Source organism: Lipotes vexillifer, unplaced genomic scaffold, assembly GCF_000442215.2.
Source record: "Lipotes vexillifer unplaced genomic scaffold, Lipotes_vexillifer_v1.1 scaffold2135, whole genome shotgun sequence".
Lineage (NCBI taxonomy): Eukaryota > Metazoa > Chordata > Mammalia > Artiodactyla > Lipotidae > Lipotes > Lipotes vexillifer.
Window position 1 is genome coordinate 160224 of NW_006778141.1, and position 8281 is coordinate 168504.

Genomic DNA, 8281 nt, shown 5'->3' on the forward strand with positions numbered 1-8281 from the left:
ATCGGCAGGCGGACTCTCAACCGCTGCGCCACCAGGGAAGCCCCCAGCCTTCTTTTTAAAGCTTCCTTTCATTTGACTTGTGGAATATGAAACCAGCAGCTCATGAGCTGTGTGGTGTTCCAGTGACAAAGTGTTTTCAATGAAAAGCGAGGAACATGTGCGTGAAGAAAGCCAGATCCCAAAGTGTCCCCACGGAGGCAGGTCATAGGATTCAGGCAGGATGCTGAAGAGAAGGTGACTGAAACCACCACCGTTGCTCCCGGGCCCCGTCAGCTTCCAGATCCTGTTGAGTCTGTCTCCTCACCATCTCTCACATCACCCTTTCCTTTGTTTCTGGGGGAAAGATACGCACCTTTGTCAGTAATTTGGGCTTCTTACCTCATAGGGCTGCAGTGAGGTTTAATACTTATATGCAAAACACTTAGTTCCGTGCCTGGAAACAGTGGGGACGTAGTAGGGGTTACTTTTGTCCTTCCCCCTACCCCACTTCACCTCTGGAATCAGGGTAACAGGGTTTGAGTCCTGGCCCCTCTCCCACCTGTGTGACTTTAGGCAGCTCACTATCCCTTTCTGAACCCTTGACGACTTACCTGATGCTGTCTCTCCCTATTCAGAACCAGTCAGTGGTTCTCTTTCCTCTGTCAGAACCAGACTAATCCCACCCCCTCCGAATGTCCTGGGTCCACCACAGTAGGTCTCAGGCTCCCTTTCCATCTCATCTCACCATTATTCTCCTTTGGGTCACCGCCAAACGGGTCTAAATGCTGCTTTCTGTCTTTCCCCCGTTCCCTGGCTTCCTTTCTTGGCTCATGTGTTCCCTGTGCATGAAGTGCCCACCCTGCCCCCATATCCAAGTCCTGCTTCTCTCAGGTCCATCTCAGATGCAGCCTTCTCCATGCTCAGCATAAGTGTCTCCATATTGGGCCCATTGTCTTGTTTTTAACAGGCTATATGTCAATTATATCTCCATTTTAAAAGAATGTGATATTTATTCCATTTAAAAAAAAAAAGTAGAGCAGTGGACTGAGAAAGTTCCTTTTCTTGGTGACAGAGCTGAAACCAGTATCTCTAGTCTGACTAACCCAAGGCCATAGAGCTAGGGAAGTGGCCGCCTGAGCATTTGGCACCGTTAATTTAAAAACATGTTTAATGAATACGTTTTATTTCTCAAAAATGTAACATGACTTAGTAACCATCTCCTTTTATCTTTTTTTTTTTTTTTTTTTTTGTCTCGTGAATTTTTTTTTTTTTTTTTTTTTTTATTTTTATTGGGCTATAGGGGATGGGTTGGGAAATATCTCTGTAAGTTGTGCCCTACTAGGGAAATGTCCATTCTAATTTTCCTGGGATAGCTTTCGGAGCTTTTTCTTTTTCTTGGAGCTGCTACTCTTGCTGACAGCAGCCTCTTCAGGTCCTCTGCTGAGTGGCTCCTCCTTGGAAGAGAATTTCCTCTTTGTCTTGGGGACCCTCTTGTTTCCTGACTCTTCAGGGTCACTATCTGGCTCCTCTTTGGGGAAAGATTTCTTCCTCTTGGTAAGACTTCCACTGCCGGCTGTCTCTTCACGATCACTACTAACCAGCTCCTCCTTGGAAAAAGATTTCTTTTTGGGGGGTTTGGAGGAGACGGATGGGTCTTCCATTCCATGCTCCTGAGGAGCCTCCTGGGGCTTTTGCATCTTCGTCTTTTTGGGTCTTTCCATCTGTCTCCTCACATTCCTCCGGGGTCCTACTGCTGTTTTCTGAAGACGCAGGGCAGTCGCAGCCAGCCTTTTCTTTTCCTTCTTCAAGCGTTTCTTCTCCTGTTTCTCCAGCCTCCTAGTAATCTCAGCAGCCGCTTCCTCTGCCCGAACCATTGCCTCCTTCATGACATCCAGATTCTTTCGTGGAATCTCTGCAGTCTCATAGGGCGGCCTCTCCTCAACTTGTCCTAGAAGCTTCTCCCCAAGTACACTGGTAGGTACCTCAGAGAAGCAATCAGTTCGTGAGGCAGTACCGCATTTGTTTGCCAGGTATCAGGAGATGCGGCCTTTGTTCTTGGCAGCTGCTGGGCCACTGAAGGTAGAGTGGAAAATGAGTCCATATTTTGGGGTGTGACCCCTTGTCTTCAGGGCTCTGGAAAGTTGGTCCCTGTGCTGGGCCCAGGGAATCACTCAGACACCAGGACTGGCCATCACCCCCATAGCAGAGGCCTGTACAGGTCAGGGAGCCCTGGTCAACCATCACCGTGATCCTTTTTTCTTTTAATGCATTTATTTATGCAACCAATTAAGTGGTCTTAAGCACTATTCCAGGAGCTTGGATAAAAGCAGTGACGAGCTAGACAATACCCCTGCCCTCCCTTGGCTTGCCTTGTGTGGGTGAAGACAGAAAACAAGTAAGCAAGCCCTGTAATGCCCGTGATGTGATGGAGGAGCCAGGTGGGAGAGCTAGCTCCCTTCGATGGCATGGGCAGGAAGGGCCTCTTGGAGGCGGTAGGTGACCCTGGGTAAGAGGAGGGTGAGTGGGAAGAGGCTTCCGGGGGAGATCTGAGGCTGGGCTGTTTCAGGCAGAGGGAAGGGCAAGCGCCAAGGCCCTGAGATGGGAAGGAGCCCCTTGAGGAATGGAAGGAGGGAAGCCCGTGGGGCTGGAGGGTGTGGAGCAAGGAGCCAAGAGTCCAAAGTGATTCTGGAGGACGAGGCGACGGCCAGACCGTGATGAAGGGCAGGGTCTCTTTTAGATGCGGTAAGAGCCATTGGAGGGTTTTCAGTAGGGGTGTAACAGGGTCTGTGTCAGGCTTAGCTAGGAATTTAGTGAAATTGTGATCTTTGAACCTCAGCCGTTACCATGCTGCTCTACCGTGAGCTGGAGCTTGGTGACCCAGGCCTGTCCATGCTCCTCAGGGAAGTTTCTTTGACAGCCAGCTGCTGTGAAAGCTACTCTGTGTTGAGTAACAGTAGCCCTAACTATCCTTTAATTTCCTTCTGTTTACGTTTGCCTGGTGTGTTGGAAAAGGTGTGATTATACATGTGGACATGAACCTGGAGGCAGTTAAACGATGGTGGAACCTGGCAATAGGCATTTGGAGACCGTGGCTTGGCTCTGGGAAGGCCACCTGTGGTGGTGTTCGTAGCTTTCTCATGGGGACAAGTAACCATCTTGCCTCGTGAGCTCTCGCTCCTTCGCTGTGGAGTCTCTGAAGGTCCAGTTCTTAGCGCTCCGTGCTCCTGTCTTTGTGCCGCTCCCCTTGGATGTCGGCCACCCTCAGGACAGGAGGCCTCCTCGGTCTAAGTACGGCACTGGTCCCCGACCTTGGGGCTGCCTGGAAGAGAACTCCATCTGGTTCGCTCCTGAGAGCTGTTGCATAATGAGTTGGTATATTCTCCCCTCCTATTCTCGGTTGGTACATTCTCAGTTTTTGTCACAGACTGAACCCCCTTCCTGGCTTCCCCCATCACAGTCACTGTCCAAGACAGCATTTCTCTTCCCCCCAGACTCCGACACCTGGAGTGATTTGTAGTCTTTTCCTTCCCTTTGTAGAATCTTAGGATGGAAGAGCCTCGATGATTAAGCCTCACATTACAGTGCTTTTCAGTTCTTAGAAGATTTCTCAGATCCACTCTTGCTTCCTTCCTACTGCTGCCACTTCTGAGGAAGAACTTTCCAGAATTGTTCATCTTCATGGCTGTGCTATATCGAGTTTGTTAATTAGAAAATCCAGATTAGAAAAGAAAAGAAAAGAAACCCTTCACGCTCCAAGAGTCGAAATGCATAATTCACTTCCCACCATACATAGCTTCTATCAATATAGATGTTCTGGTGAATAAATGTATCCTTTAAAAAATTGAAGAGAGCCCCTGGTGAATTAATTGAGAAAATTTGCAACATAGAGACATAATTTTAAGTGTACAAAGCTCTGGGTCAGGGAAGGACGCTGCTGAGTGGGATGGACTGTAAAATCCATGGTCCAAACCAGTACAGATGGGGTATTTATTCAACAGGGCATTTGTTAAGTGGTGGTGGTGTTGCCTTTTTTTTTTTTTTTTTTTAATTTATTTATTTTATTTTTGGCTGCTTTAGGTCTTCATTACTGCCCCCGGGCTTTCTCTAGCTGTGGCGAGCGGAGCGGGGGCTTCTCTCGTTGTGGAGCACGGGCTCTAGGCGCGTGGGCTTCAGTAGTTGCAGCGTGCGGGCTCAGTAGTTGTGGCGCACGGGCTCTAGAGCACAGGCTCAGTAGTTGTGGCACACGGGCTTAGTTGCTCCGCAGCATGTGGGATCCTCTCAGACCAGGGCTCGAACCCACGTCCCCTGCATTGGCAGGTGGATTCTTAACCACTGCACCACCAGGGAAGCCCGGTGCCTTATAAAACAATTCTTTTCCTAATTCCTGGGGATTGTTCTGACCTGTGGGGCTTCTGCACCAGGTAGAAGCCAGAAACTTGCTTTCCTTTGTCGCAAGAGTCTCCTCCCCTCTATTTAGCTTCTACAGAGAATGACATGTGGAGGGAGGGGGCCGTGGAATGCATTCTGGTGATCCTGGCAGCAGTGCCGTCCAGCGGGGAGGGGCAGATATCTGGCTGGCCGCTCCCCTGAGCCCAGTGGCAGGCACAGTAGGGTCCCCATCAGAGCAGCGGTGGTGTGATTTGACAACAGTACCCGACTGCATAGCCTCCAAGCCTGGCTTTGAGACCCTCTCTCAGAGATTGTGCAAACTGCTGACCCTTCCTTAATCAATTCCTTTCATATTAAAACTAAGCAGAGTGGGTTCTGTTACCTGCATCTAAGTATCTGATGTAGCTACTCACCCAGTGATGTTTGGGATGTCTCGCTCAGCAGGGGGAGTACATGGTCTTTACTTGGCTTTGCCCATGAGCCGCATTGATTCCACACTCCAGATTTAAATAAAATTGCAGTTATTTTTGCATCAGTACCAGAAGCAGCCTGTGAAATGGAAAGGGATCAGATACCGAAGGATCAGATACAGGATCAGATAAAGGATCAGATACAGAAGGCCGTGGCTCCAGCCTGCCCTGCTGCTCTCTCGCTGCAGTGATTTTGTGCAAGTCACTTCTCCTGTTGGGGCCTTCGTTTCCTTCTTTGTAAAATGAGAAAATTATACCTGATAAACTCTAAGGTCCCTTCCAATCTCGGCAGCCTCTGATGCGCAGCTTTGGTGTTTTTATCATTAGAGAGCCGCTCCTGTTGTCCAGATCTGTGCTCTTTAATACAGCAGCTACTAGCCACCCGTGGCTATTTAAGTTTAAATGGTTTAAAGTCCGACGAAATTACAAATTTTGTTGTTCCTTAGTTGCACTAGCCACATTTTAAGTGCTCAGTAGCCACGTGTAGCTCTCATCTTGGACAAGGCAGATATAGAACATTTCCATCATCGCGAACATTCTCCTGGCCCACACTGGTCTACGTGATAATGCCATGTGTCTCCTTCCTTTGTGGAGGTGCTGGGTGTTCAGTTGTATTTCTGCCTGCTTAGTTGAAAGATCAGCATCCATCTTATTAGCCGTTCAGCTTGCCCCAAAAGGAACTCCTTATCTACTCTTACCCCCTCCCAACCTCCCCTTTGTCCCATCCCTACTCTCCCCCCATCTTAGGGCTGGCTCCCCACCCATATTAACCAATGCAGAAACGTTGGGGTCGGTCTGGAAATGCCCTTCGTCACCACCCTTCACGTCCCCCATTTTGGTCCCTAAGTTCTGTCAGTTCCTCCTGTTAAACGTTAAGCGAACGTGCCCTGTTTTCCCCATTTGTACTGTGTGCACCGTAACCGAGGCCCCTCATCTTCCGTTTCCCTTCTATTGTGAACCTCACCTTTACTTCCTTCCTCATTCCGCCTGTCCCCTCAGTCCAGCCATTGAATCGAAACACAGTTTACAGACAAACCAACAAAAGGCAGTTTTAATCAGCCATTTTCCTCCCTCCACAGCCATGTATTCAACTGCCTTTTCCAGACTTAACTCTTAGCCCCATGAGCAGCCGCATTAACTTTTCTGTTCCCTGAACAAGACTCGCTCCTTAATTTTCTTCTTTTTTTGTGTGCGTGTTTGCTCCCCTCTTCCCATATAGGCCTTCTCAGCCCTGGGTGCAGAGGTCATGACCTCTCTTGCAGAGCCCTTGCTGGCTCCCCTGGAGGAGTTAGGTGCTCCCCCCGGGGGCGCTCTACCATCTTGAAGGGCACGGTTGGTGGCTTGGGGTTCAGGCTCCGGTGTTGGGCTGCCTGGGTTTGAATGCTGGTCGCATCACTGTTGATTCTGTGACCAACTTGACGGCTCTGTGCTTGACTTTCCTCATCTATACAATGAGTATTAGTAATAATAGCTAATTCACAGGCTTTTTTTGAGGGTGAGGTGACGCTGATATATTTAAAGTGCCTAAAACAGCACTCAGCATGGAGTAAGCACTTAATAATTGTTCATTGTTGTCACCATCATTATACTTCACCTGACTCCCTGTTCATCTGCTGGGGTGACAGCGGACTGAATGGCAACACCAATTTTTTGTTTTTAAAGAGAAATCTAGGATGGTGCTTTCTCTTCGGTTTGATGATTGACGTGTAAGCTCCGTGAGCTTGCTTTCTCCTCCATTTTCCTTTGAGCACCTGGCAACAGATGGTGTGTCCACAGGATGGATGTGAACAGGTGGAGTTGGCTGTAGCCCAAACCCAAGCCAGCTCTGGCACTTACTAGCAACGTGACTTGACTAGCAAGTTTTTTCACATCACGGCTGCCGTTTCCCCATTTGTGAAATGCTGCTATTAGGAGGAAGGTCAGGCACTTCAAAAACATGAGTTAAATCAAGCAAATCAATACCACATGGGTGAGATCAATCATTCTAAATGCAGGGATCCACTCACTTATCATCAGATCATTTTAGCACCTACTGTGGGCTAGAGCACAGTAGGAAGCAAATAGAGACATGGCTCCTGCTCTCATGGAGCTTAGGGTTTGGGAGCAGAGAGCTGTCTGTGGGACATCATACACGTACATGGACAAGTATAGTAGCCAGTAGTGCCAAGAAGGAGACACATGGTCCTACAAGTGCATAGGGCACTTGACCCAGGAGTGGAACAGGAGCTCCCCGGGGGGAAGGCTCCCCAGGAGGCAATGCGGAGGTGGAGGGAAAAGTATCCTCAAAGAGCAGGGTGCATTCCAGGAGGAAGGACAAAAAGAAGGTCCTAGTGGTTGAAGCACAGAGTGACGGGGGCACAGGGGGGCTGGGAGGTTGTCCTGGACCAGGCCGTGCAAGGTCTTGAGTGCTGTTTGTTGTTGTTGTTTTTACTTTTGAACTGTATGCCCTCCTCCTCGCTCTCCTCTGCATTGATTCAAGTCCTTGGATGGTGAGAATGACTACCTTAGCCTCTGTGTGCATCCCTGCCTCTCGCCTCACCCTCCTCAAATCCACCCTCTACTCTGCCGCCACAGATGCCTCAAAAAGTAGGTTGGGTCCCGTCATCTGTTGAAATCCGCCTGAAGCTTTCTCCTCATCAGGCCATACAAGCCCTGTGAAGGTCTGACCCTGCCTCAGCTCCCACCACTTTCCCTCCTGCTGCCCTGGCACCAGCCGTAGTCACGCCGAACAGTGTCGCCCTAACCGGCGATGCTCTCTTTGGCTTTTATATCCTCTCGCGAATGTCATTCCCCTTCCCCCTTACTTCCAGGCTGTTTCCTCCTCAACCCTTCAGTCACAGGCCATCCATCACCTCTTCAGAATTGCCTCCTTGCTCTCCAACATGTATCCACAGCCTCTTGTGATTTCTTTTTCCTCACAGCTCTTACCCCACCACGTCATCATGGCACACTTCCTGTCTCCCCAGAGAGGCAGTGAGCTCCATGAGGACCATTTGTGATGTCATTTTTGTCTGTCAACATCTCCTGAGACAAGACCGTTAACTGGGGTGGGGTGGGGGAAGTGTTGATATGTGTTGGTTAAAATAAGCTCCACTGAATGCTGTTTGAAAGATCAGAGTCAGGCAGGGAAACAACCTAACTGTCCACCAACAGAGGAGTGGATAAAGAAGATGTGGTACATTTATACAATGGAATATTACTCAGCCATAAAAAGAATGAAATAATGCCATTTGTAGCAAGATGGATGCAACTAGAGATTATCATACTAAGTGAAGTAAGTCAGAAGGAGAAAGACAAATACCATATGGTATCACTTATATGTGGAATCTGAAATATGGCACAACTGAACTTATCTATGAAACAGAAAGAGACACACATAGAGTACAGACTTGTGGTTGCCAAGGGGGAGGGGGAGTGAGGGGCAGATGGACTGGGAGTTTGGG

The 8281-nt window shown here is 48.9% G+C and overlaps 1 pseudogene; it reads right to left on the bottom strand.

Annotated features, from left to right (window-relative positions):
* Nucleotides 1–1334: 1334 nt before the first annotated feature.
* On the bottom strand, nucleotides 1335–1865 carry LOC103081751 (nucleolar protein 56 pseudogene; annotated as a pseudogene).
* Between the last annotated feature and the right edge of the window lie 6416 nt (nucleotides 1866–8281).